At 41.1% G+C, this 5,559-nt stretch overlaps 2 pseudogenes; one reads left to right on the top strand and one right to left on the bottom strand.

Annotated features, from left to right (window-relative positions):
• Positions 1–480: 480 nt before the first annotated feature.
• On the bottom strand, positions 481–996 carry LOC101031234 (ATP synthase F(0) complex subunit f, mitochondrial pseudogene; annotated as a pseudogene).
• Positions 997–2,992: 1,996 nt separating this feature from the next.
• Positions 2,993–3,086, top strand: LOC120367848 (U6 spliceosomal RNA; annotated as a pseudogene).
• The last annotated feature ends 2,473 nt before the right edge of the window (positions 3,087–5,559 follow it).

A 5,559-nucleotide genomic window follows, 5' to 3' on the forward strand; every position in this document is an offset into this window, starting at 1 on the left:
GTTCTGGCCTGCTCCCACACTGTGGAATACACTTTCATTTTCGATAAATCCTTTATTTCTTGTTTTGTTCATTTTGCCTAATTCTTTGTTCAAGATGCCAAGATGCCTGGAGACCCTCCACCCTTAATACTGGTGCCTTGCTCTCTGTTTCCAGGGCAGCTGAAACAGGTCTCTGCCAGGGCAGCTGGGGCTCAGCATATCTTTCAGGTACTTGCTCCAGTGTCACTCTTAGAAGTGGCTTTCTCAGTACAGCACTTCAAACTCACCAAATACAGACATTTTCTTCAAGACGTTGTATAGTATCTAAGTAGGGAGAAATTTCTAGTTCAACTACACGTTGCACCTCAAGGTAACACCTGCCTTCAATGATTCAGGTCCTGCAGAAAGGGTCTGGGTCATCCATTCAGATAGTCCCTCCCTTATAGTAAATTTCCTGTTAGGTATTTCACCCCTACTCCATCTCCATTATCATTTTAACTGTCTTGTTCCTACCAGGCTCTCTTTGGCCACATTTGTCATCAGACATGTGCTAATGAACTTGAATTTATTTTATTTATTTATTTTTTTACCAGTCGTCTTTTATTTGGAGGTTAATTCCATTAGGATATGAAAGGATTCAGCAATAATCGAGACTGTGTTCCTTATGGAGGGGCTCAAGCCAAGAAGGTCACGGACGGGAGTGCAGAGCTTGTCTTCTTCAGTGGTATTGCATCGCCGCTCGTGCTTGAGCTCCTTGTAAGAAATGGTGTAGTTGAAGACCACGCAGCATGCCAGCACCGTGGTAAGCCCCGCGATGCTCCCCTTCTTCACGTTGATATATTTGTTACAGCACCGGTGGTAACCTCTTCGAAACGCTCCGACAATTCCGCTAAGGCTGAAGTCCCGCATCAAGACCCAGCTTGGCAGCTCTCCTAGTTTGACCTCCAGAAGTTTCCTGTCCTTCAATGGTACGACTGACGCCATCTTGGAGTACTGGTCGAACTTGAATCTTAAAATAAAGATCCCAGTTTCTAATCTCATGATTTTTTTTCCCTCCCATCCTATGTAAATTTGTAGATGCAAATGAAAATGAGATAAAAAATACCTGGCCGGGTGCAGTGTCTCAGGCCTGCAATCTCAGCACTTTGAGAGGCCCGGGTGGGTGAATCACTTGAGCCCAGGAGTGTGAGACCTGCTTGGGCAATATAGTGAAATCCTATCTCTACAAGAAATACAAAAACTTAACCAGGCATAATGGCATGCACCTGTAGTCCCAGCTGCTCCAGAGGCTGAGGTAGGAGGATCGCTTGAGCCTGGGAGGTCGAGGCTGCAGTGAGCTGTGATCAGACCACTGTACTCCAGCCTGGGCAACAGAGTGAGACCCTGTCTCAGAAAAAAAAAGAAATACCGTCCAGCTTCACTAGACAGCATTTAAGACTAAATGCCAGTAGACGTTACTTCTTTTTGTCTAAGTGTCTAAGCCACAGGTCTTTCTTGAGCTAAAAAATAAATAAATAAAATAAAAAAGGTCTTGTTGTTGGCTGGGCAGGTGGCTCATACCTGTAGGGCCAAGGCAGGTGGATCCCTTTGAGCTTAGGAATTTGAGACCAACCTGGGTAGCATGGCGAAACCCAGTTTCTACTAAAAATACAAAAATTAGGCCGGGCGCGATGGCTCAAGCCTGTAATCCCAGCACTTTGGGAGGCCGAGGCGGGTGGATCACGAGGTCAAGAGATCGAGACCATCCTGGTCAACATGGTGAAACCCCGTCTCTACTAAAAATACAAAAAATTAGCTGGGCATGGTGGTGCATGCCTGTAATCCCAGCTACTCGGGAGGCTGAGACAGGAGAATTGCTTGAACCCAGGAGGCGGAGGTTGCGGTGAGCCGAGATCCCACCATTGCACTCCAGCCTGGGTAACAAGAGCGAAACTCCATCTCAAAAACAAACAAACAAACAAACAAACAAAAATTAGCCATCTGTGGTGGTGCATGCCTGTAGTCCCAGCTACTTGGAAGACTGAGGCAGGAGAATTGCTTGAACCTGGGAGGTGGCGGTTGCAGTGAGCTGAGATCTCCTCACCACTGTACTCAGCCTGGGCGTGAGAGAGACTCCTCCTCAAAAAAAAAAAAAAAGTTCTATTATCTGTGAAATATCATAAATATTGTGCTAAAGTTGACTTTTAAAAAATGATACAAGGCGGCCGGGCGCGGTGGCTTAAACCTGTAATCCCAGCACTTTGGGAGGCCGAGGTGGGTGGATCATGAGGTCAAGAGATCGAGACCATCCTGGTCAACATGGTGAAACCCCATCTCTACTAAAGAAAATACAAAAAAAAAAAAAAAAAAAAAAAAAAAAAAAATTAGCTGGGCCTGGTGGTGCGTGCCTGTAATCCCAGCTAATCAGGAGGCTGAGGCAGGAGAATTGCCCGAACCCAGGAGGCGGAGGTTGCAGTGAGCCGAGATCGCACTATTGCACTCCAGCCTGGGTAACAAGAGAGAAACTCCGTCTCAAAAAAAAAAAAAAAAGAAATGTTAAAAATAAATAAATAAATAAATAAATAATAAAAATTTTTTAAAAAATGATACAAGGTAAGACTTCGTCTCAAAAAAAAAAAAAATGATTCAAGGCTGGGCGTGGTAACTCATTCCTGTAATCTCAGTACTTTGGGAGGCTGAGGCAAACAGATCACTTGAACCTAAGAATTCGAGACCAGCCTGAGCAACATGACAAAAACCTGTCTTTACAAAAAATACAAAAATTAACTGGGCTTTATGGTGGGCACTAGCTACTGGGGAGGCTAAGGTGGGAGAATTGCTTGAGCCTGGGAAATTGAGGCTGCAGTGAGTCATGATTGCACCACTGCATTCCAGCCTGGGCGACAGAGAGAGACTGTCTCAAACAAAACAAAAACAAAAACCTTTTCAAATGTTTCCTGACCTTCTATTTTAAATTCAACCCATTCTGTTTTTGTTGGAAAAATAATATATAATCATTTTTAAATTGGCAAATGTGCTCACTTCAGCAGCACAAACACTAAAATTGGAATGATACAGAGAAGATTAGCATGAATGACATGCCAATTTGTGAAGTCTTCCGTATTTTCCTGTAGCACTATAGGATGACTATAGTTAACAGTTATATATTATACAGTTTCAAACAGCTAGATGGAGGGTATTGAAAGTTCCAACACAAAGAAATGATAAGTGTTTGAGATGGTGGATATGCTAACTACCCTGATCTGATCACTATATATACATGTGTAACAACATCACTATGTATCCCGTAAGTTTATCATGTGTCAATTTAAAAATTGTTAAAGTAAAAAAATAAATAAAATTGGAAAAAAAAAGAAACCTAGAAAAACAAAAAATATAAGCCATGTTCTATCAACCAAAGGTAATACTTATAAATCTCATTGCGTTTTACATATCTTAACTTCCCATCTGTTAAAAATGAGTGGGTTTTTGTTTGTTTTTGAGATAGAGTTTCACTCTTGTTACCCAGGCTGGAGTGCAATGGCATGATCAGGGCTCACTGCAACCTCCACCTCCCGGATTCAAGTGATTCTCCTGCCTCAGCCTTCTGAGTAGCTGGGATTAAAGGCATGCACCACCATGCCCTGCCAATTTTGTATTTTTAGTAAGGATAGGATTTCACTATATTGGTCAGGCATGGTCTCAAACTCCTGATCTCATGATCTGCCCGCCTTGGCCTCCCAAAATGCTGGGATTACAGGCGTGAGCCACCACACCAGGCCAAAAATTAGTTTTTGATTACATTTTTAATTTTTCATTATTGCCAAAATAATCATATAGAAAGATATATGGTGTAAAAAGTTTCCCAGTTTCCCCCACAGTAGCATTTCTGAGAGTTAATCACTGGTAATAGAGAATATCCCTCTAGAGAGTTTTATATAGCTATTAAACATATTTTCTATCTTTTTGAATAAATTTTTTGTTTGATTAATAAAATATTAAATTTCTTGTTTTTTGACAATTTTATTGAGGCTTATTTTACATATCATATAATTCGCTGTTTCAAGTGTACAATTCAACAATTTTTAGTACATTTATTCTATTTTACATGTGCAACCATCACCATATCAGTTTTAGAATATTTTTGTCACTCAGTAAGATCCCTCATACACATTTACTATCAACCCCTGCTCTCTTGAGCCTCTCCTCTAGAAAATTACTAAATTTTTTTTTTTTTTTTTTTTTTTTTTTTTTTTTTTTTTTTTTGAGACGGAGTTTCGCTCTTGTTACCCAGGCTGGAGTGCAATGGCGCAATCTCGGCTCACCGCAACCTCCGCCTCCTGGGCTCAGGCAATTCTCCTGCCTCAGCCTCCTGAGTAGCTGGGATTACAGGCACACGCCACCACACCCAGCTAGTTTTTTATATTTTTTAGTAGAGATGGGGTTTCACTATGTTGACCAGGATGGTCTCGATCTCTCGACCTCGTGATCCACCCGCCTCGGCCTCCCAAAGTGCTGGGATTACAGGCTTGAGCCACCGCGCCCGGCCTAAATTTTTTTTTTGTCTTTTTGGGTTTGTCTTTTCTGGACACTTCATATAAGTGAAATCATACAGTAGAGATTTCTTGTCTGCCTTCTTTCCCTCAGCATAATCCACTTATTTTTTAAAAAGAAACTAGAGGAAATGTTTATTGATACTTAACAAATTGATCTGAAATGATCTCTCACAAAAATTACAAAATAACTTTTATATTCTGGTATAGAGAAAGAACTAAAACCAGTTATCGACTATTGTGAATCTGTGGAGGAGATTTAAATTTTTTGACATTCCACTCTTCCCCCTAGTGGCCGGGACAAAAAGAGTACCGTCCATTGTGTTAGCATCCCAGATTCTTCAAGTGCTACTGAGAGGCATTACACTTGGAGTTTTTATATGAAAGATATTTCCTTTCTGATTATTGGAGGCCTTTAATAAAGTAAATTTCTCGGGAGGCATAATTTATCATTCTCTGTGATTCTTCCCACTGCTGAATCTACCAGCCTCTCCATATAGAGGGATTTAGAATAGTGGTTAAGAGCTCAAGACATGATACCAAATTGCCCACATTCAAATCTTAATTCTGTTCCTTGCTAGTTATGGAACCTTACTCAGCAGGTAAGTGTCTTTTGTAAGATGAGGATGATAATAATATCAGTTTTATGGGGTTGTTGTGAGCATTAAATACTTTAAGATATTGTACCACAACAGTACCACTGTTACAGCATACTGTCCATTCAGCAACCTTAGTATTTTTTAAAAGTTTGTATTTTAAAAACACAAACCAGAATTTGTTTCTGCTTAAAACTAATGTTTTGGCCAGGTGCAGTGGCTGATGCCTGTAATCCCAGCACTTTGGGTAGCTGAGGTGAGAGAATCTCTTGAACTCAGGAATTCAAGACCAGCCTGGACATGTAGTGAGATCACTACACTACAAAAAATAAAAAATTAACATGACACAGTGGCTCACACCTTTTGTCCCAGCTCCTTGGGAAGCTAAGGTGGAAGGATTTCTTGAGCCTGGGAGGTTGAGGCTGCAATGAGCCGTGATGGCACCACTACAC

Source organism: Saimiri boliviensis, chromosome 3 (assembly GCF_048565385.1).
Source record: "Saimiri boliviensis isolate mSaiBol1 chromosome 3, mSaiBol1.pri, whole genome shotgun sequence".
Classification (NCBI taxonomy): Eukaryota; Metazoa; Chordata; class Mammalia; order Primates; family Cebidae; genus Saimiri; species Saimiri boliviensis.